The sequence below is a fragment of the Sus scrofa genome, chromosome 10 (genome assembly GCF_000003025.6).
Source record: "Sus scrofa isolate TJ Tabasco breed Duroc chromosome 10, Sscrofa11.1, whole genome shotgun sequence".
In the NCBI taxonomy this organism is placed as follows: Eukaryota; Metazoa; Chordata; class Mammalia; order Artiodactyla; family Suidae; genus Sus; species Sus scrofa.
Window position 1 is genome coordinate 37282474 of NC_010452.4, and position 24397 is coordinate 37306870.

Sequence of the window (24397 nt, forward strand, 5' to 3'; positions counted from 1 at the left end):
TTAAAGACCCTCCATACTGTTCTCTGCAGTCATTGTACCAGTTTACTTTGTCACTAAGTGCAGGAGGACATTTCAGTATAAACTTAAATAAACGTTCTCAATTGAGAATCTGGTAGCACAGAGCCCACCGAGGATTCTATACTAAGTATTAATAATAGTGGATAAAAAATTCTGTGAGAGAATACCTTCCTTTTGGGAGAAGATGTTATATACATATTGTAATATTTCCTCTGAAAAAAGTTTTCTGCCTTTTCCCTCATTTAGAGATAAAGTATGAGACTCGCTACAAAATATTGTGGAAGAGGAGAGAAAAATTGTCTACCCTTTAATTTAAAACAGAGATTTTCAAGCTTTTCCTCCTAAATGCTTATAAGTGTAGAAATGTCAATTCCTAACTGGATGGTATTTATGTCTAGAAATATTCACAGTGTAGGTATGTATTTTTCCTTCTAAAACAGCAATGAAGTCCAGGAAGACTTTTGCTCTATTTGCCCTTGTTTCAAATACCCTTAGCACACTACCATAAAATGAAGCATATTCTTACCTCGGTTGGAATAAACTTAATATATTGCTTATTGTTGTTGATTATTATATTTGTCTAAAGTTAATAATTTTTTTCTTTTTTTTTTTTGCTTTTTAGGGCTGCACCAGCAGTATATGGAGATTCCTGGGCTAGGGGTCAAATAGGAGCTGTAGCTGCTGTCCTATGCCACAGCCACAGCAATGCAGGATCCAAGCCACATCTGCAGCTTATACCACAGCTCACAGCAACACCGGATACTTAATCCACTGAGCAAGGCCAGGGATCAAACCTGAGTGCTTATGGATACTAGTCAGGTTCATTAACCACTGAGCCATAACAGGAACTCCATCTAAAGTAAGTAGAACAATTATTCTTTTATAAATTACCTTTGCATGGAGTTCCCATCGTGGCGCAGTGGTTAATGAATCCAACGAAGAACCATGAGGTTGTGGGTTCGATCCCTGACCTCACTCAGTGGGTTAAGGATCTGGCGTTGCCGTGAGCTGTGGTGTAGGTTGCAGATGCGGCTCGAATCTGGCGTGGATGTGGCTGTGGCTGTGGCTGTGGCTGTGGTATAGGCTGACGGCTACAGCTCCAATTGGACCTCTGGCCTGGGAACCTCCATATGCCATGGGTGCAGCTATAAAAAAAAAAAAAAAACCCAGCTCACTATAAATTACCTTTGCATATCTCTAACCTTGAAGTTAAAGTCACTTTGTTTGAATAGGGATTAAATCAGCCCTGGGTGTATTTTTAAAATATTAATACATCTAAAATTAGTGTTATAGCATTTTCATTGACCTCCTTAACATTTTTTTCTTTCTTCACCACTATATCCTACTCTTACTAATATTTTCTCTCATTTTATAGATAATGATAAAATAACTGCTGTCATTTAATCACTCACTAAGTGCTGGGGACTGTGGTTAAGTGCACTGTACTTTAATCCCCATATCAACCCAACGTTGCACTTAGTGTCATTATCTACTTAGAATTGCATACACATTTGAAATTCAGCTATAATATATACTCATCTCATTATAGAAAGAGACTGGAAATAAAGCAAGCAGTATTATGCAGTGAAAAGGGAACTGATTTGGAATCCAGAAGATCTGAAATAATGTGTTATTTCTGCCACTAACTACTTATGTGATCTCAGGGGAAAAACATGTAACTTTTGTATACCCAAAGTAAAAAAAAAAATACTGTGTATGTTTTACAACCTTTTTCTGGTTGGTGCACAGGATTTTATTTGGTCCATTGACTGCCGTAGGTGTGATTTTGTTGAACATTCTAAGCATGTGGGCAGATTTTTAAATTTTTATGCATGGCTTGAGCTGTCTTCTGTCTATTAAATATTTGTAAATACACAGTCATCAGGTCCCTATTTCTTGTTCTCTAGACAGTATCAATTATCTCAAATTATGTGCCTCAGTCAAAATGTGGTGGGTTTATTTCTTCAGATTTTTCATTCTGAGTGTTTCTCCCAGTTCAGCTGAGCCACATCCGCCAATTCTTATGAATCTGATTTTTCATACTTATCCTTCCTGGGAACAATATTTATCCTATGACTAATATCTTTCTGCTACTCCCAAATCATTTTGGTGTAAAGAAGCTCCTCAGGTTAACAGGGGTGAGTCACATGATCTAGGACCACATCTGGACCTGGCTGCCTATCTTATTCCTTACCACTTGATCCAGAATGTGATCTGTATCAAAGATCCGATTATTGATCCCATTATTGTTACTGTTAATTTGTATTTTAGGAATGATAGTTACTTTCTTCCCTTCAGTGTTCCATTAGGAACCCAGCAAATCCTGAAGGAATTTCTCTTTAGACAGTTGTACTCTTCAACTCCCACCAAAAGAAACACCCACAAACACATACATTTGTATTGGGTTTTATCAACACATTTCCCCCATCTTCTTTCTCCACTACCTTATCTGCCCCAAACTTTGCTTTCTTCCTTTTTTTTTTTTTTTTTTGTCTTTTTTTCTCTTGTAGGGCCGCACTCGCAGCATATGGAGGTTCCAAGGCTAGGGGTCTAATAGGAGCTGCAGCTGCCGGCCTACACCACAGCCATAGCAATGCCAGATCTGAGCCACATCTGCGACCTACACCACAATTCATGGCAACGCTGGATCCTTAACCCACGGAACAAGGCCAAGGATCGAACGCAAAACCTCATGGTTCCTAGTCGGATTCATTAACCACTGAACCACGACGGAAACTCCCTCCCTTCCTTCCCTCCTTCCTTCCTCCCTTCCTCCCTCCCTCCCTCCCTCCCTCCCTCCTTCCCTCCCTCCCTCCCTCCCTGTCTCTCTTTCTTTCTTTCTTCTTCCTTCCATTCGTTTGTTTGTTCGTTCTTTTCATTTAGCAGAATAGTCTCTGTAATGATTTATAGCTGCTTGTTTCAGTTGCATTCCTACCATTTACTTTGCCATTATAGTTTATTTTTCATCTTTCTTAAACATTTGATCTTAATTAAAATTATCTTCTTCCAGCAACATTAGGAAATTCTGATGTGTGGGTTAGAAATACGACACATATTCCTATTTCATTCAGGATGTCACATATTGAGTGATCATACACCAAAGGGCTTCTGATGTTTCAGGATCATCTCCCCATATTGTTAGACTATTAAAATGTAAACTGAGTAACTAGATAATAGATCTCATTTGATAATTTTCACATTCCGTATGTATTTTAAAGTATTCAATAAACACTTTAAACATTAAAAAACATTTTAAGTGAATTAATGATACAGAACTTAAAACTTGCAATTAACTGGAAACAGCATTTTATTTTATGGATCATCCAGTTTAGGATTTTTATGTTGAGAGACATATAATATATGACAATGGCAGCTGTCTACAAAGTGTGACACTGTCTCATTTAATGACATCATGTTGATTAAATGAGATAGGCATATGAAAACACCTATTACAGCATTCGTCACAGGAGCCATCAATAAAAGTTCAGGGTTGTTTACTGTAGAATTATTAATACCAAAATTTTATCAGGGCAAGCAATTGTGAATAAAGGTTTAGAATATGCTGAGGCTTTGGATTAGTTGATGTGTTTTCAGAAAAGCAGGATAGTTCTGTAATATGTCCAGAAAATCATAAAATGCTGTACAGCCATTCTTGGCATTTCATTGTTTCCGGTCCCATCATTGTGAACTTTATTATCTTTCTCGTCAAAAGTGGTTTACATTTTATTTCAAAGTTTATTTATCCCTCATGTAAATGTGTCTTCTGATGTCTTTCTGGAATCTAATGGGACATGTTATTCAGTGTACAGAATTTATTTGGCTGGAAAGCATCTTTTCTACAAAGGTAGTTCTTATGTTTGAGAATAGACAAAATAAAAAAGCACATAATGAGGGAACTGGTAAAAATACTATATATATGTATTATACATATAAATACTATATGTTTTATATAAGAATATAAGTATACAGATATGTAAGTATATATTATGTAGTGCATATAAATATATATATATAAATACTATATAGTATATATAAATATACATGTATTTATACAAACATGTATTTCATATATATCTTTAGTATCTACATATACTAAATTGATACCTTTAGTTCCTGATAGAAGCTTTTAGAAACATTGTGTCAGCAATGTAATTCATGTGAATTCAGCCCTTAAAACATGACCTTATATGATCCCTCTTGCAGTGGGATAAGAAGATGCTCATTGGTTTCTGTTCTAACCTGCTACACATAGCTTGATGAAATTATATTTCTCAGTTAGGAGCACAATTTGCAACCTATCTCTGTTCTACCCTGATCTTCTTTGATACCTCCTTTGATCTGAATGGATTAGAGATTTTCAGAAAGGGGTGGGAGATGGGAGATGGGGCACAGATGTCCACGGTGCTGTTTCATTGAGATCTGTGCCTGAATATAACAGTAAATGCCTGAGGCTTTGAGTGAGTGAGCAGTAGGAGAGGAATGGAAAACAGTCCTGCTCTACATAAATAGTATTATTATTCTTTTTTTACAGTGTATAGTTTATATTGTCTAGAAGTAGAAGTCACCTAAATACCTACACAATGCATAACAACTTATCAAATGACTATTATTTTCCTGATTTTATGAATCTTCTCCATGAAAAATTATGGGACATAAAGTAAAAATACTTGCTCAAATTTAGTAAGGAAGTCAATAGTAAAAGAAACAAATCCATCATCTCCTATTATTTATAACTCAGTGTTATGGCTAGAAAAATATTTATGTTGGTAAGGTATATATAACAAAAAAATTTCAATTATAAATGTTTTAGTTTTCATAGTACAACTGCCTTTCCCAGTAAAATAATGTGAGATTGAGTGATTTTGTTTTTTGTTGTATTTCATAATCTGGAGCCTATTTTGTGCCTGGGAAGTCCCAGAAAGACATAATTTTCATTTTTATTTTGTGCATTTAACAAAGTCTATGATTACAGCAATGTATGGGGAGTTAATTTTTAAATGGCAATGAAGAGTGATAGTGAGCATTTCATAGACAATGAGCATCACTCTACAAACACAAATATTGCTCTAAATTTTCTCTTTCACCTTCCTTTAATTTATAGGAATTGAAAACTGCCACTGGAAAGCTGCATCATGAGCTGCTTAAGCTTCTAAAGTATCCAATGGATTTTTAATCATATGAGGTAAATACTGAATTTATTTTAATTGTATTTTTAAGAAGAAATTAAACACCTCTTTTGTCATTAGACTTACTTTCATTATACCAAGAAGGAAATTAATTTCCTTTTATTTGGTAATATATTTAATTAAGTAGTTCTTCTGGTTTGTTAGCTCCAAAGCAACTGGGGAAAATTATTGGCATATTGACAATCCGTCGCTGGGCTTCACATTTTTCTCTATAAAACTATCATATATATTTTATAGACAGTCTGTACACAGTTTTTATTTGCTCAAAGTCATTTTATCCATTTAAGTACCACGTTAACATGTTCTGGAAATTCCTGCTGTGGCACACCAGAAACTAATCCCACTAGAATCCATGACGATGTTGGTTCGACCCCTAACCTCACTCAGTAGGTCGGGGATCCAATGTTGTGGTGAGCTGTGGTGCAGGTCGCAGACGCTGCTCCCATATTGCATTGCTGTGTTTGTGGTGCAGACTGGCAGCTGTAGCTCTCATTTGCCCTCTAGCCTGGGAACTTCCATATGCCAATGTGGCCCTAAAAAGCAAAAAAATAAATAAATTATAAATAAAAAAAATAATAGAGTTCCCTTTGTGGCGCAGCAAAAACGAATCCAACTAGGAACCATGAGGTTGCGGGTGTGATCCCTGGTCTTGCTCAGTGGGTTAAGGATCTGGTGTTACCCTAAGCTGTGGTGTAGGCCACAGACGTGGCTGGGATCTGGCATTGCTGTGGCTGTGGTATTGGCCGGCGGCTACAGCTCCGATTAGACCCCTAGCCTGGGAACCTCCATATGCCGCAGAAGCGGCCCTAGAAATGGCAAATAAATAAATAAATAAGTAGAAATAATAATAAAATAAAATTAAAAAATAGCATGTCAGTGTGTTCAAATATTACACAAATTTTAATGGCTAAAGATGTTTTCTTTATTACTACTTATGACTTAGGTAGTCATAGCGGAGGTATATTATTATCCATTTGAAGTGGAAGCTGACTTATATCTGGCCTTTTTGTTTTTCATTAGTTATGGAGGGCAAAACATTTTCTCACTCTGTATTAAAAAATGAAACAAAATAAATCAAAAAATTACAGCTGCAAGAATAGAACCTACCTCATACCCTTCAATGGTTTGTATATGTATGCTGTGGATGATTTTCTTTTCCTTAGAGGGTACTGTTAGTTTTTCTATTTTCTCTTTCTCTTCTAGAGGTCCTCTATCAAACATCACAACAAGGTTTTTATTTTTTATTATTTTTATTTTTTTTTTCAATCGTAGAATAGATTTAAACATTTGCAATCACTGCTCTCTTTTCACCACCTAAAATTGCAGAAGAAATTAGGATTCAAGAGATGCTTAGGTAGACACGACGTGGCTAGGAACTGTTATAAAAACCTCACTTGGAGTTCCTGTTGTGGCTCATCAGGTTAAGAACCTGACATAATGACTGTGAGGATGCGGGTTCAATCCCTGGCCTCTCTCCGTGGGTTAAGGACATGGCGTTGCTGCAAACTGTGGTGTAGGTTGCGGATGTGGTTTGGATCTGGTGTTGCTATGGCTGTGGCATAGGCCAGCAGCTGTAGCTATGATTCAGACCCTAGCCTGGGGAGTTCCATTTGCCACAGGTGTGGACCTAAAAAAAAGGAAAAAAAAAAAAAAAAAAAAAAGAAACAAAGAAAACCTCATTTAATGCAACTAAAGGGAGACATTTGGGGCTCCTCAGTTGTGTCCTCATGAAGACCAAGAAATAGGGCAAAGAACATTTTCTTCTGAAAAATGGGTTGCCTTGAAAGTGAATATGCCTGCTTCCAGCATTGTTTCTCATGTCTGTCAGAAAAACCATAATAGCAAAGAAGAAATGACTTGTATGTATATGTTCCACCCAGGTACAAACAGTGGATACACACGCAAAAAAAAAAACCAGTCTAGGATGGTGTTTTGGGGTCCAAAGAAATCTCACGTTTTCTATGCATAGAAATATAGATTTAAATGAGAAAAGAAATACATTTCAAGGAGTACAAGGAGAGAAATTAGTATGAGAAAAAGAATGTATATATATGTATGGGTCACTATACTGTACAGTAGAAATTGACACAACACTGTAAATAAACTATATTTTATTAAAAAATAAAACTAGTCCAGAAGACAAAAAAAAAGGAAATTATATATACAAAAAATATACTAAATTGGTCCAATTTTAAAAATAAAGGCATCATTGATAAAACTTAAATCAGGAACCGCATGATGAGGCATAAGGTTCACGTTTTACAAGGGTCTCCATTATGTTAACGTGGATGAGATAATAGGGAAAGAATGGGCAGCCATGTGAAGAGAATTAGGGGAAATTGCTCATTTGCACAGCACAAAGCTGTCTATCATTCGCAGAGCTCTTCCAATCAAAAAGAACATTTAATGGCACTTAAAACATGATAAATTTAATGTGATTTGAAGACATTGTGAAATATAATTGCTTCTTTGATATTTCATAGTATAGTCTTTCATAGTTCCTTTAGCCAGTTTAAATAATCCTAGTAAATTAACCTCTTTTTCCTGCTTGAATTTATGTGAAATTCTTCTATCTATCCCTGCTTGTGAACCCAAAGAACACTTGTTGTCCTCAGATATGCTTTGATATTAGATAAGATGTGTTCCGTAAGAAAGAAAGAAAGAAAGAAAGAAAGAGAGAAAGAGAGAAAAGAAAGATACAGTATTAATTTATTACATGACTCGGGGTTATTTTGAAAATTCATATTTCATTTAATTTTCATGGGTTTTTTTTTTTTTTTTTTGAGTCAAAACCACATGGAAATTTGTCCGTGCTGAGAACTATCATTTTAACAAAGATTTAAGGCATGTAACATAAACAGAATGAAAGAGCAGAGCCCCTGTCTTCTAGATTGTTCTAACAATTAAGCTCATTTTCACTTGCATTTTCAGCCCCTTTCTCCCAAACACTGACTCTTTTTCCCTTACCCATCTAGTTGAGGTCACTTCATCTAAAGTGACAGAGGGAGATTTTAACATTGTTCCTCTCACTCCCACAGATACTGAACTACATGCCTATTTTTTAGAGCTAATATTTATTTCCTCAAAGCCTTAGGTGAGGTTTTAAAATTTATTTTCTCCATTCTAAATTTCAAGATATATAGTTTTTTTCTTAAATCAGTATTAGTTAAGAGTGAGATAAATTGTGGATATAGCAGATGCATTTTGTGTTATGTAAAGAAACATATTCAAGTTGAGAAGGTAAATATCTCCAGTGTGTTGGCTAGCATGCAGTTGGAATGTGGATGACATTAACTGGCATATTGAATGGAGAAGGGGCTATACAATATATTAGCCCTCGGAATGGAAGGTCACTCCCAAACCTGAAAGCTGCATCAACAAGTTGAAAAAGGACCGTGATAAACTCAGGGATAACTGTCCAGAACAAATATGATAGATAATAAGGGAATTTGAAGGCTTGAAAGAATTAGATATGCCTTGTTTTGGGAAGATAAGACTTGCAAGTGTTAGAGATGATAATTCTCTAAATATTTCAATTCCTGTCAGATGGAAGGGAGGTTAGATTGTGCAGCTGTCATCCTGAGGCAGGTCCTGGGACATCTGCGTGTAAAGTGACTAAGTATGGAAAATATTTTTTAAATATATTATGTAGGTTTAGTTTAAGCAAATAAAAAACAAAGAAAAATGTAAAAATTAGAATTCTTTCCCAAATAGAATGGGCTGCTGTGTAAAGGGCTGAGAGTCCTAACTCTATAGAGATGTCACCTGGTGTGGCTGGCTAGCCAGCCACTTCCCGCCAGAGAGTCATGATTCAGTCAGCCTAGGAAGAGATGACAATTTGCATCTTCTTCATTATTCTATCATTCTTTAATGGTCTTTTATGTGGAAAAATATCTTTTACATATGTCATTAGACCATGTATTTAATGCTAAGTAATACAATATTGTGTTATTTTCAGGTGTACAGCATAGCGATTCAGTATTTTTGCAGATTATATTCCATTAAAGTTTATTTCAATATAATGGGTATAATTCCCTGACCTCCTTCTTCCCTCCCTTCCTCTCCCTTGTGATAACCACAAGTTGGTTTTCTATGTCAGTGATTCTGTCTCTGTTTTGTGTATACATTCATTTGTGTTATTGTATAGATTCCACTTATAAGTGATATATTATTTATTTTTCTCTGATTTATTTCACTAAGATTAATATTCTCTAGGCCCATCCATGTTGCTACAAATGGCATTATTCATTCTTTTTATAGCTGAGTAATATTCCACTATATGTATAGTCTATTCGTTTTTTTTTTTTTAATTTACTTTTTGTTGTTGTTGTTGTTGTCTTTTTTTTTTGCCATTTCTTCGGCCACTCCCGCGGCATATGGAGGTTCCCAGGCTAGGGGTCTAATTGGAGCTGTAGCTGCCAGCCTACGCCAGAGCCACAGCAACGCGGGATCCGAGCCACATCTGTGACCTACACCACAGCTCAGGGCAACGCCGGATTGTTAACCCACTGAGCAAGGGCAGGAATCGAACCCTCAACCTCATGGTTCCTAGTCGGATTCGTTAACCACTGCGCCACGATGGGAACTCCGTATAGTCTATTCTTAATGCAATCATCTGTTGATGGGCACTTGAGTTTCTCCTGTGTCTTTGCTATTATAAGTAGTGCTGTTGTGAACATTGGGATACATGTATCTTTTTGAATTAATTTTTTCATTTTTTTCCAGGTATAAACTCAAGAATAGAATTGCTGGGTCATATGGTAGTTCTATTTTAAGTTTTTTAAAGAGCCTCCATACTGTTTTTCATAGTGGCTGCACCAATTTATATTCCTATTAATAGTGTAGGCGGGTTCCCTTTATTCCACACCCTCTCCAGCATTTGTAATTTGTATGAGCTCTTTGTATATTTTGGATATTAACCCCTTGTTGGTCACATCATTTGCAAATATTTTCTCCTATGCTATAAGTTGTCTTTTCATTTTGTTGATTGCTTCCTTTGTTGTGCAAAGCTGTTAAGTTTAATTTTGTCCCATTTGTTTATTTTTGCTATTATTACTTTTGCTTTGGAAGATTGAACCAAGAAAATATTGCTATGATTTATGTCAAAGAGTATTTCACCTATATTCTCTTCTAGGAGTTTTATGGTGTTGTGTCTTACATTTAAATCTTTAAACCATTTTAACTTTATTTTTATATGGTGTGAGGGAATGTTCTAATTTCATTGTTTTACATGTGGCTGTGAAACTTTCCCAGCACCATTTGTGAAAGAGACTGTCTTCTTTTTTCTTTCTTTTTTTTTTTTGCTTTTTAGGGCTGCACCTGCAGCATATTTAGGTTCCCAGGCTAGGGGTCGAATCAGAGCTACAGATGCAAGCCTATGCAACAGCCACACCAGATCCAAGCCACATCTGCAACCTACACCACAGCTCATGGCAACACCGGATCCTTAACCCACTGAGCGAGGCCAGGGATTGAACCTGCAGCCTCATGGTTCCTAGTCAGATTCATTTCTACTGTGCTGCTATGGGAACTCTGAGACTGTCTTCTTTACTCCACATTATTGTCTCCTTTTTTGTAGATTAATTGGTGATAGGTGTGGAGGTTTATTTCTATGCCATTGATCTAAATATCTGTTTTGCTTTTTTTTTTTTTTTTTTTTTTTGCCAATACCATGCTGTTTTGGTTACTATAGCTTTGTAGTATATAGCCTGATGTCTGAGAAGGTAATACTTCCAGCTTTGTTCATTTGTTCATTTTTATCAGGATTATTTTGGCAATTCTGTCTTTTTTTGTTCCCTATAAACTTTAGAATTATTTGCTCTAGGTGCAGTAGGCTAAAGATTTGGTTTTGTGTTGTCATCACTGCTTTGGCACAAGTTCAGCCCCTGTTCTGGGAACTTCCACATGCCACAGACACAGCCAAAAATATAAATAAATAATTTTTTGTTCTAGTTCTGTTAGATATCCTGGGTATTTTGATAGCAATTGCATTAAATCTGTAGATTGTTTTAGGTAGTATAGCCATATTAATAATATTGATTCTTCCAACACAATAGCATGGATGCCTTTCCATTCTTTGAATCATCTTTAGTTTCCTTCATTAGTGTCTTATAATTTTCAGTATATAGGTTTTTCACCTCCTTTGTTAGTTTAATCCTAGGTATTTTTGGGGGGGTATGTGATTTTAAATGGATTTTTTGTTTTTTACTTTATCATTCTGATATTTAAGTATTACTATGTAAAAATACAGAATATTTCTGTATATTAATCTTGTATACTGAAACTTTGCTTAATTCATTTATTCTAATAATTTTGGGGTGGACTTTGAAGTTCTTTATATAGAGTATTAAACCATCTGCAAATTGTAGTAGTTTTACTTCTTCCCGTCCACTTGGATACCTTTTATTTCTTTTTCTTGTCTGACTCCTGTGTCTAGGACTTACAATACTATGATATATAGAAGTGGTGAGAGTAGGCATCCTTGCCTTGTTCTTGAATTTATTGGAAAGACTTTTAGCTTTTTCTTATTATTATGTTGGCAGTGGGTTTGTTTCAAATGGCCTTTATTATGTTGAGATTATGTTCCCTCTATGCCCACTTTGATGGGAGTTTTTATGATGAATGAATGTTGGATTTTGAGATGATCTGTTGAGATGTTCATGTAATTTTTCTGCATCTGTTGAGATGATCATGTAATTTTTACCTGGCCTTTTGTTGATGTGGTATATCACATTGATTTTCTTGTGTTGAGCCATCCTTGTGACCCTGAAATAGATCCAAATTGATCATGGTGTATGATCCTTTTTGTGTATTGTTAGATTAAGTTTGCTAATATTTTCTAAAGATGATTTTTATATAAATACATTTTATTTATAAAACATGCAGAATTCCTTTAGGGATTTTTGGTTAGGCTTGTCACTCAATTGTAGCAGTGCTGCTTGGAGGGTGTAGTCTTGATCTGGGAGTACTTTAATGTATATTTTTCCTATGAGGAGGAGGGTTAAAGGGTTGACTCTATCACCTTGAAAAAAGTGAAGTGAGCAGACTGTCTTAGATGTAGTCATAGCTGAATTTAAGGGAGAAAATCAGTAGTATGTGGATTGGAATACCCAAGCCCTCATTTTCTTTGTGAGCATATTGGCCTTTAATCTTCCTGGGATGGTTCTATTTTAATTCCATCCATAACTAGGATGTGACTTGAAGTCAACTATTTAGTGTTTTAGTTTGTCTATATAATAAGCCTAAGCAAATGACCTCCAAGATTCTTTATAGCTCCAAAAATCTATGAATTCCATCTATCTGACATACATTTCCAATAGTGAAGCAGAATGTTTTATGGTTATAGTCTCAGGCCCAGTGCAGCATTCCTGGCTTCCCACTTACTTTATCTGCATTTTGATAATTTAGGCCAGGTCTCTGGGGCTTCATTTACTAGTCTGTGAGAAGATGATGAAGTTATTGGTCATGATGTGAGATTGTCATTGAAGTTCATGTACCAATGATGGTAAAAAAGAATCACTTAACATCAAGCATTGCAAACTACATGCTTTGCCATTTTACTGACTTTGAGTTAAAGCCCATCAATTATTTAGTTACTTAAGAGTACATTTTACAGCATAAAGTTCAATATTTTATGGGTACTTTACTTATTGTTTTTTAATGAGTTAAGATTATGACTAGGATACGATGTTGGCCTTTCAGAGTTTGCATTGTGGCTCGGTGGGTTAAGAACCCTATCAGTATCCATGAGGATGCAGGTTCAATTCCTGGCCTCACTCAGTGAGCTAAGGATCTGGCGTTGACCCCTAGCCTGGGAATTTCCCATATGCTGCAGGTATGGCGCTAAAATGAAAAAAAAAAAAAAAAAAAAAAGATGTTGGCCTTTCAATAAGAAAGGCCACATGTTAGATAAAACTGGAGTTTTCTTCCTGAGGAAAATCTAGATTTTTGGCTCTATAAATTCCTTTTTGTCCTTTTCTGAATAGGTACAATTATAGCCTGTTCAGGTAAATGTTCTGGTTTTTGTGTTTGAGAAGATGCCAACATTATTCATGTTTTAATACCCATATGGATACATATGTCCTTAATTAGTAACACTAAATGATTAGGGTATCTTATTCATCATATAGTATATACATGACAATTACTGCCAGCCAGTATTAATCTGCAAAATAGGGGCAAGAAACAATATTGAGGGAGGATAGCCTAAATGATGTGAATTTTTCTCATTCATCAGTATAGTTTGAATTTTATCAATGCGTTAAATAATACTATTAAAAATCTTGGTATTTATTCCGTAGAAGGACTTTCGCTGAACCATGGCTTCAAGCAATGCAATTGACTTAGGTGATTTGTGATACAGAGTTATGGATGTTAGAAACTCATGCTTATATTTATTAGAGTAATGTTGTTTTTCATGGTTTTTCTTCATCCTATATAGTGTCTTCATTAAGGAGACAATGGGATATTCTTCCTTCCAGTTTCAGCATTCTATGTACCAGGGTTTCTTCTGGCAATTTATTTATTTTTAACTTATGGTGCCAGTAAATTATGTAATAGATTTATTTGCAGGTTCTTATAGGGTGCTGATAAGCTCAGAACTTGCACAGGTGAGCTAGTAAACAGAATTGAATGGCATATGTGGTAATGAAGTGTAACTGCTCTGGGATCAGCCTTCACATGGATCCCCTTTTATTTGGATCTAGGGTAAATTTGGATAGGATGCCACCTAATGTTTTTTAAAGAATTTATATTATGGTTGTGAATATTAAGTAAGATAATCACATAATATATTAGTATGCATTCTTGGTAGGTGTTAGCTATTGTCAATATTGAGAAGTTCTCACCAAGCAGCTCTCTCTCTGCCATCTTTCTTGGCTTACCAAAATAACACACACATTCATGAACATGCTCATTCCATAATTATTTATTGAGTGTGTCTATTATTTGCTTATTACCCCATGTCTGTGAGTAAATGATACAGATAAGATCCTTGTTGTCATAGAGTTTTATGTTCTAAATGGGTGTGGTAGGTTATGGAGTTCATTAACAATAGAAATAGATGAAAGAAAATACTCAGTAATAATGAGTGCTAAATTGGAAGTAAAATAATTTGAGAGCTTGGGGAGCTGCTTTGAACTATGTTGTCAGAAAAAACCTTCCTATAAAGTGCCATTTAAACAGGGACTGAATAATAGGAAGGAACTGTATGTGCAATATTTGCAGGGAGACCTTTCAGAGATATGAGAGGTCTAAGTCCCAAGAAGAAGAACCAGTTTGATCCCAAAGGGAAGGTTCTTGTCTCCTCACAGAAGGAATTCAGAAACAAGTCAGAAACTGAGAAAGTAGAGGGAGGATTTATTTAAGTGAGAAATATATCTCTTGAAGAGAGGTGAGTAGAGAAGCAAGTAGGGGCCCTGGGTTTCTCTGGGACACTGGTTATAAGGGGCATCCAATTGCATGGGAAAGAGAGGGAAAGAGAGGTTTGGGGTCTTATTCCCTAATTTTCATTCCTGCACCATCTTCCCAAAGGAAGGAGGGATTTTTGTCCTTATTAGCTTTGATGGGAAGTGTCATGGCGTCGGTGCATGGTGGGTACTTCTTATCTGCATGACTAATTTTAATTGTAATGAGGACATAATGAGCAATAGGTTGTATTTGGACACTGGAGATTCATAATGTTTTCCACTTTTCTTTGTCTGCTCCTAGGGCACTTACAGCCCAGTATGTTACCTAGCAAGATGCACTTATCAACAAAGTCCTACAACAAAAGATTATTTCTTAAGAGACAATAGGCCACAGTGACAGTCATGTGGTTATTGCAGAGTGAAAAACGGTCTTCTTGGTATTCTCTCTTCAAAAATTTCCCTCACTTAATAGGTTATGTGAGAAGGAATTACTTTAGAGGTTGATTTTTGTAGAACATTATAACTTGAAGTTGAATCTGTATAAAGAAAACTTTAGAGAAAATAATAAAAAGGCATCAATTCCTTTTGCTTGGAGACTAAATAATTTTGCCAAGTCTACATTTTCCCCTCCAAAAGAAAGATAAGATTAATCTCATCAAGTCTCAGAAAGTCTCTGGTAAACCTATTTGCATTGGGCCTCCCCCTCTGGACTCTGATGACATTTTTCCCTACTGTTGTGTGACACCTAGCATCCTTGGAAAATTTTTATGACTCTGAGTGCATGCTCCACATGTAAAAACATTTTAAAAAAGTGCAACATCTAATTAATTCACCAATCAGCTATCAGAGCCTGTGATCTTTTTCAGGTTCACTGTGGAGCTCCCATTGGGAGAATCAGTATTCTGAAAGCACCATTTCCATTATGCTGTGTGGCGTTAAGACAGAGTACTAAGTTATGCTGCTTGTTCATGGAAAATGTGCCATCCTCATGAGTGCCTTGATGACTTTGTTAATAATACCTTTTGCCACCCCTGTTCTCTTGTTCTCATGGATACTGTGGCTTTGTAGTGCAGTGGGTTTTCATAGCACTGCAGATGAAAAGGAGGGAGATGAATGTATTTCAGCTTCATACCTTTGCATTTTCCCTCGAGTTTTTCCATTTTATCCTTAAGAAAATTTATCCTGTTTGATTTTTTTAAAGTAATTTAAAAGCCATCTTCCCAGATCTGATCATTTTTGAAGACTTTCTTGTCTCAAATATTCCAAAATGGGAATATTTTATTACACAATAGAACTTATCATGGCTACCACTTCATGGGTTTACAAAATTATAACTGTTAGGGGCTACATGGGTGCTCATTGTTAAAAGGGTTCCTTGTGCTGATCTCGCAAATAAAATATGAGGTCACAGTGACCCATGAGACTGACCACATTGCTCAAGCAACAACCTGTTGATGCCAGAAAGATGTTACCAGAACCCGGGTTCTTGTTCACACAGCTGAAGAATGAACATCACGAACACACAGGCAGCAAGCAAGCAAAGTCTTTATTACAGGAAAGCAAGTAGCTCCCAGGGCTGCTGGGACAAGGGAGAAGAGCCTCCTTCTCTATTGTCCTATAGGGACTTTTATCCCTTAAAGATGGGGGGATACAAACATGGGGTCCAGAAAGATGTGATTTTTTTCCCATTGACCTTGCCCAGTTACCTATATCAGTCCTTGTCCAATAGGGGTTTTAGGGGTGGAAATGTCCTGTAAGTTTTATGGTTTCTTTGTCCTTATATTTCCTTAGACTAAGTGAACATTCCTGTCATTCCTTTTCTATCAGTTGAGGAGTGGATTAGAGATTAAGGTCCATGTGGGGAAAGGCACATTTCCTAGAGTAAACAAGGCCTGTGGGGAAGGTACACTTCCTATAATAAAACAAGGCCTATAGGGAATTAGTCTCTGGAGCCCTTAAACCAAAAATGTTGATCAATAGCCTATCAATGAATGCCTCAAATCCCATGCTCCTACACTGACTACCTGAGTTAATATTCTGCCTCACCGTTTTCACCATTGTGCCTACATTCCCAAGGCTGAGAGACCACCCTACCATGGGACACCTCCAGCTTTCTCAAGACTACATGACCACCATAGTCTAGCTGCAGGCTAAAGATAAACTAACGCCCCTTCAGGGGACCCAATTTTCCATCCTTGGGGTATAAGAAGAATCCACCAGAAGGGCAGGTGGATGGCTCTTCTCAAGGGTCAATCATCCTCCTGTTTCCCTTTAATGAATTTCCTTCACTTTGCCTGACCTCTTGTCCTGTTCTCTTTTTCTCGGCACTCACCTTACAATAACCAGGTGAGTAAAATTCATTTTACAAGTAATCTCAGAAAAAAAAGAAATAATAAGAAGGAAATAAAAAAATGCTTGTAGAATTGTAGAATCAGTTTATTTGTGATTGATATCTACTTTCATGAGTGCATGATAGAGTTTTTTTTTTTTTTTTTTGCTAAGTAACAGACTGCCCCAAAACTCACTTGCTTAACCCAATGATCATCTGGTTACTTCTCACAGGTGTATAGGTCAATGGGCAGTTTTGGTGAGTGGGCAGGACTGCCTTCATCTGAGCTTGCTCATACATAGGAGGTCAGCTGTGAGTAGGCCAGGCTGGCTCATGTAAGGTGGTATCAATCACTTATTTTCACAATTTTCTGGCTGAGGCACTAGGATGACTGGACCCCTTATCTCCCATCACATAATTGATTGGCTTGGGCAAATGCATATAGTGCATGACAGGGTTTCAAGGCAAAAAATAAAACCATCAAGACTTCTCAAGGCCAGTGATTAGACCTGGATTAATATTGCTTTTGCTGCTGGCCAAAGCCAGCTACAAGGCCAGCCCACATCAAGAGGTAGGCAAATGGACTCCACCTCTTGATGACAATAGCTGCAAAATAACAACACAAAGGGAGTGGATGAAGGGAGGAGTGAAAAATTGCGGCATTTTTGCAAGCTGCCACACTTAACTCTCTGGCAGAGCTTAATGGTCCTTAGACCTATCCAGGTTTATTTTTTGCAGTGTTTCTAATGGGCCAGTTTCCCAATCAAAGATATCTCTCTTCAATCTGACAGCATTCAGCTGATTAACCTAGCATCAGAACAATAATATAAACCATTCTATAGCCACCCAGAATCTTTTATTCCTGATGTTGCCTTTTTGTTTATTGATTTTATTGAATACGTAAAGATAGGAAAAAAATGCTAAAAATGTTAACACCATCCTGAAGTAAGGCATAAATTTTCCCCAGTCCTTTTCCCCTAAGAGATTACTTCTCTTCTGATTTTTTAAATCATTCTTTTGCTTTTTATTATGGTTTTGACATGAATTTCTACCACTGTCTATTTGTTGTGGGATAGATATCTTACATATTTTTTTATTTTATGCAAATGGAATCATACTGCCTACTTGCCCGAGTTAGCCACTGTTTTGAATTTTAACTAAAGTATTTAGTCTGTTTAATTACAAAATATCTTCAACATTGTTTTGATTTTTTATATTCATTATGTTTCCCTGTGTATCTCTTAATTATTTTCATTAATTTATTTATTTTTAATTTTTTTTTATTTTTTGGCTGCCAATGGCATATGGATTTCATGGGACCAGGGGTCAAATCCAAGCCACAGTTGAAACACACAGCTTAAGCAATGCCAGGTCATTTAACCCACTGTACTGGCTGAGGAGCCAGCCTGCATCCTGGTGCAGTCACCACCAATCCCATTGCACCAAAGCAGGAACTCCTGTCTTAATTATTTTATTTTATTTTAATTATTTATTTTGTCTTTTTGCTTTTCTTAGGGCCACTCCCGCAGCATATGGAGGTTCCCAGCCTAAGGGTTGAATAAGAGCTGTAGCCACCGGCTTACGCCAGAGCCACAGCAACGTGTGTTCCAAGCTGTGTTTGCAACCTACACCGCAGCTCATGGCAACGCCAGATCCTTAACCCACTGAGCAAGGCCAGGGATTGAACCCGCAACCTCTTGGTTCCTAGTCGGATTCATTAACAACTGCACCATGACAGGAAGTCTTTTTTGTTTTTACCCCCGCTGTATAGCATGGGGAGCAGGTTACACTTACATGTATACATTTTTTTTCCCATCCTTTGTTCTGTTGCTATATAAGTATCTAGACATATTTCTCAATGCTATTCAGCAGGATCTCCTTGTAAATCCATTCCAAGTTGTATCTGATAACCCCAAGCTCCCGATCCCTCCCACTCCCTCCCTCTCCCATCAGGCAGCCACAAGTCTATTTCCAAGTTCATGATTTTCCTTTCTGTGGAAAAGTTCATTTGTGCTGGATATTAGATTCCAGTTATAAGTGATATCATATGGTATTTGTCTTTTTCTGACTCATTTCACTCAGTATGAGAGTTTCTACTTCCATCCATGTTGCTGCAAATGGCATTATGTCATTCTTTTTTTAATGGCTGAGTAGTATTCCATTGTGTATATGTACCACCTCTTCCGAATCCAATCATCTGTTGATGGACATTTGGATTTTTTCCATGTCATGGCTATTGTGAATAGTGCTGCAGTGAACATGCTGGTGCATATGTCTTTTTCAAGGAAACTTTTGTCTGGATATATGCCCAAGAGTGGGATTGTAGGGTCATATGGAAGTTCTATATATAGATTTCTAAGGTATCTCCAAACTGTTCTCCATAGTGGCTGTACCAGTTTACATTCCCACCAACAGTGCAGGAGGGTTCCCTTTTCTCCACAGCCCCTCCAGCACTTGCTATTTGTGGACTTCTTAATGATGGCCATTCTGACTGGTGTGAGGTGGTATCTCATGGTAGTTTTGATTTGCATTTCTCTTATAATCAGCGATGTTGAGCATTTTTTCATGTGCTTGTTAGCCATCTATATATCTTCCTTGGAGAACAGTCTATTCAGGTCTTTTGCCCATTTTTCCATTGGGTGATTGGCTTTTTTGCTGTTGAGTTGTATAAGTTGCTTATATATTCTAGAGATTAAGCCCTTGTCGGTTGCATCATTTGAAACTATTTTCTCCCATTCTGTAAGTTGTCTTTTTGTTTTCTTTTTGGTTTCCTTTGCTGTGCAAAAGCTTTTCAGTTTGATGAGGTCCCATGGGTTTATTTTTGCTCTTATTTCTATTGCTTTGGGAGACTGACCTGAGAAAATATTCATGATGTCGATGTCAGAGAGTATTTTGCCTACATTCTCTTCTAGGAGTTTGATGGTGTCTTGCCTTATATTTAAGTCTTTCAGCCATTTGGAGTTTATTTGTGTGCATGGTGTGAGGGTGTGTTCTAATTTCATTGCTTTGCATGCAGCTGTCCAGGTTTCCCAGCAATGCTTGCTGAATAGACTTGCTTTTTCCCATTTTATGTTTTTACTTCCCTTTTCAAAGATTAATTGACCATAGGTGTCAGGGTTTATTTCTGGGTTCTCTATTCTGTTTCACTGGTCTGTCTGTTTTGACACCAGTACTACACTGTTTTGATGACTGTGGCTTTTTAATATTGCTTGAAGTCTGGGAGAGTTATGCCCCCTCCTTGGTTTTTGTTTCTCAGGATTGCTTTGGCAATTCTGGGTCTTTTGTGGTTCCATAGAAATGTTTGGATTGTTTGTTCTAGTTCTGTGAAAAATGTCATGGGTAATTGGATAGGGATTGCATTGAATCTGTAGATTGCTTTGGGTAGTATGGCCATTTTTACAATATTGATTTTTCCAATCCATGAACATGGAATATCTTTCCATTTCTTTACATCTTCTTTAATTTCTTTGATTAATGTTTTACAGTTCTAGGCATGTAAGTCCTTTACCTCCTTGGTCAGGTTATTCCAAGGTATTTGATTTCTTAAGGTGCAACTTTAAAAGGTATTATATTTTTGTATTCCTTTTCTAATATTTCATTGTTGGTATACAGAACTGTGACTGTTTCTGAATGTTAATCTTATATCCTGCTACTTTGCTGAATTTATTAATCAGTTCAAGGAGTTTTGGGGTGGAGTCCTTATAGTTTTCTATGTATAGTATCATGTCATCTGCATACAGTGACAGTTTTACCTCTTCTCTTCCTATTTGGATGCCTTTTATTTCTTTGGTTTGTCTAATTGCTGTGGCTAGGACTTCCAAAACTATGTTGAAGAGCAGTGGTGAGAGTGGGCATCCCTGTCTTGTTCCAGATTTGAGTGAGAAGGCTTTCAGTTTTTCTCCATTGAGTATTATCTTTGCTGTGGGTTTGTCATAAATGGCTTTGATTATGTTCAGGAATGTTCCCTCTATACCCACATTGGCAAGATTTTTGATCATGAATGGATGTTGGACTTTGTCAAATGCTCTTTCTGCATTTACTGAGATGGTCATATGGTTTTTCACTTTTGTTTTGTTAATGTGGTATATGATGTTGATTGATTTGCATATGTTGAACCATCCTTGTGAACTTGGGATAAACCCTACCTGGTCATGGTGTGTGATCTTTTGGATACTATGTTGGATTCAGTTGGCTAAGATTTTGCTGAGAATTTTTGCATCTATATTCATCAATGATATTGGCCGATAGTTTTCTTTTTTGGTGGTATCTCTGTCTGGTTTTGGAATGAGGGTGATGGTGGCATCATAGAATGACTTTGGGAGTATTCCTTCTTCTTCAACCATTTGAAAAAGTTTAAGGAGGATGGGCACCGGATCAAATTATTTTAAATTGATTAGTTATTCTCATTTATTTTTCCCTCTATTAGTTTAATACTTACCTTTTCTTTTCTAATCTTTAATGATTACCTTAGAAATTTATCAGGCCTAGAGATACTAACCAAAGTGTGAAGTTCAGTCTTCACTCTATTTCTAAATCATATAACAGCTTGGAATAAGACTTCACTCAGTATCTTTTCTTTTTATATGCAATTTTCATGGATTTTAGTTCTATTGCAACTTTTAATCCAAATGACAGTTTTATTTTTGTTTCATATGGCTAAGAATATTGTTCACTGTGTTTGCTTACTATTCCTTCTTGGATCTGAGATCTTCCATCTGAGATCACTCTCTTCTGTCTGAAAAACTACATATAGAATGTCATTTGGTAATTATTTCTTGCTGAAAAAACAGTCACGTTTTGTTTGTCTATAATCATCTATATTTCTTCCTCATCATTGAAAAACAACTTGATGAATATATGATTCTAAGTTGATAGTTATTTTGCATTAGCACATTCCATCTATTACTACTTTGGTTTTGGTGGTGCATTGTTGCTACTTAGATATTGGTTGTCAACTAATCACTTTATATGAAAATGATCAATCTTTTCTCTCTACTACATTTAATATTTTCCTGTCTCTTTAGTGTCTTACAGTTTATGATATATCCAGGTATTATCTTTGTATTTTTTTAAAATTTTAGATTATATAATCTTTATATTGGTATCTTTCATTAAAATTGGAAAATTCTCAGTTATTTACCTGTATACCTTCTCTACTCATTTTCTTTCTTCTTTCATTCAGGACATTTAGAAAAGTAAAATTTAGCTTCAGAGCTCTATTCACATTTTGGGTTCTTAATTTAATATGCTCTTAGTTTTTTGTCTCTCAATTTCATTTTAGATGTGACATAATATCAGACATACAGCAATGTGGCAAAAATAGTAATAGGGAATATCATTTACTGTCATCTAATTTCTCTAACTTGTTAACATTTTATCAAATTCACACTGTCATCTCTCTCTCTTTCTAAAACATTTTAGGATAACTTGAAGCAAATGCCTCTGAATCATAAAATGCTTCCATATGTTTCTCCCCAAAACAAGAACATATTTTTCATAACCAAAATTATATAAGTATAATTATAAAAATTAAGAAATTATAAGTATAAAATTAAGAAATTATATAAGTATAATTATAAAAATTAAGAAATTAATGTTGATATGATGCTACTAATTAATCTATAGATATTGTAGTTATCTATTACTATGATTTCTCCAAAACAGTGACTTAAAACAACAAACACATGTGGAGGAACTCCCTACTCAAGAGATATACATTGGCAAGTTGGATTTTTGAAAAAAGAGAGATTAAAAAAATAATCTAACTATATATCATCTACAAGAAAAATCACTTTAGATCCAAGGATAAGTGTAGGTTGAAAGCAAAATATTCCATGCAAATAGTAATGAAAAGGAAACAATTATGGCTGTCCTACTATCAGACAAAACAGACTTTCAGTAAAAATTCTTGAAAAAAATAAAAAAGACATTATATAATTATAAATGGGTCAATAGACCAAGAATATATGATAATTATAAAGATAAGTGCAGCTAACATCAGAGCTCATCAATATATGGAATAAACGTAGAGTTGATGAAAGAAATAGATAACTCTAGAAGAATGGGAGAAGACTAAAAATATCCCATTTTCTATAATGGATAGAATATTAGACATAAAATAAATAAGGAAACAGAGAACCTAAGCAACTCTATAACCCAATTGCATCTAACAGAAATGTAGAGAACACTCTTTTCAACATGGCAGAATACACATTTTTCACATAGAAAATTCTCTATGTTAGACCATATGTGGGATCACAAAAACAAATCTTAATGAAATTTAAAAGATCACAATCATACAAATTATCTTTTTAACCACATATCAATAGTGGAGGAAAAACTGAAAATGCACAAGTATGGGGAAATTAAGCAAGATACTGTTAAATAACCAATGAGTCAAAGAAAAATAACAATAAGAATTAGAGAGTATCTTGAAACAAAGGAAAATAACAACATAACAGACAAAAACTTATGGAATATAATGAAAGCAATGCTGAGGGAAGTTTATAGGTTTAAATATTTGCATTAATAAAGAAGACGTAATTTAAAAACCTACTGCATATCTTTAAAGAATTAGAAGAAGAACAAATGAAACCCAAAGATATCATAAGGAAATAAATAATAAAGATTAGAGCAGAGATAAACAAATATAGAATAAAAATAGAGAGAATCATCAAAACCAAAGTTAGTTCTTTGTAAAGATTGAGAAAATTGACAAACCTTTATCTAGGCTAAGAAAAAAGAAACATTAAATAACTAAAATTAGAAAAAAAGAGGAGACATTATTTGGGATTTTACAGAAATGAAAAAAGATAACAAAAAGTTCTGTGAACAAATATATGACAACAGATTGGGTAACCTTGATAAAATGTACAAATTCCAAGAAACACATAACCTATCAAGACTGAATCATGAATGGAAAATTTGAATATACTTAAAGAGATTGGATTTGTAATTGAAAACCTCCCAACAAAGAAAAGTCCAGGAGTAGATGGCTTCATTGGTGAATTCTTCCAAATATTTAAAGGAGAATTAACTACAATTCTCAAATTCCTTCAAAAAAATAAAGAGGAGGAGAAACCTTCAAGTTTATTCTATAAAACCAGCATTATCCTAATATCAAAGCTGGATAAAGACAATACAACAAAGAAAAATGAAAAACTGTAGATCAGTATATCTAATTGATATTGAAGCAGACATCCTCAAGAAAATAGCAGCAAACTGAATTCAAGAACATAATATGACCAAGTGGGATTTATTCCTGGAATGCAAGGCTTGTTCAATATATGAAAATCAAGGAATATAATACACTACATTAACAAAATGAAGGAAAAAAAGCACCTGAATATCTCAATTAACACAGAAAAATCATTTGACAGAATTACCACACTAGAAATAAACATTTAACAAACTAGATATAGCAGGAAACTACCTCAACATAATAAATGCCATACATA

At 35.6% G+C, this 24397-nt stretch overlaps 1 protein-coding gene across 6 annotated transcripts in view; it reads left to right on the plus strand.

Annotated features, from left to right (window-relative positions):
* The window catches only part of LINGO2 (leucine rich repeat and Ig domain containing 2), a 1289931-nt gene that overhangs the window by 541265 nt on the left and 724269 nt on the right, over nucleotides 1-24397 (plus strand). For all 6 annotated transcript variants that reach the window (XM_021064187.1, XM_021064192.1, XM_021064188.1 and 3 more), the window contains one exon: nucleotides 5120-5200. The gene's annotated coding sequence lies outside the window, so the exon portion shown is untranslated. The remainder of the gene's footprint in view (nucleotides 1-5119; nucleotides 5201-24397) is intronic.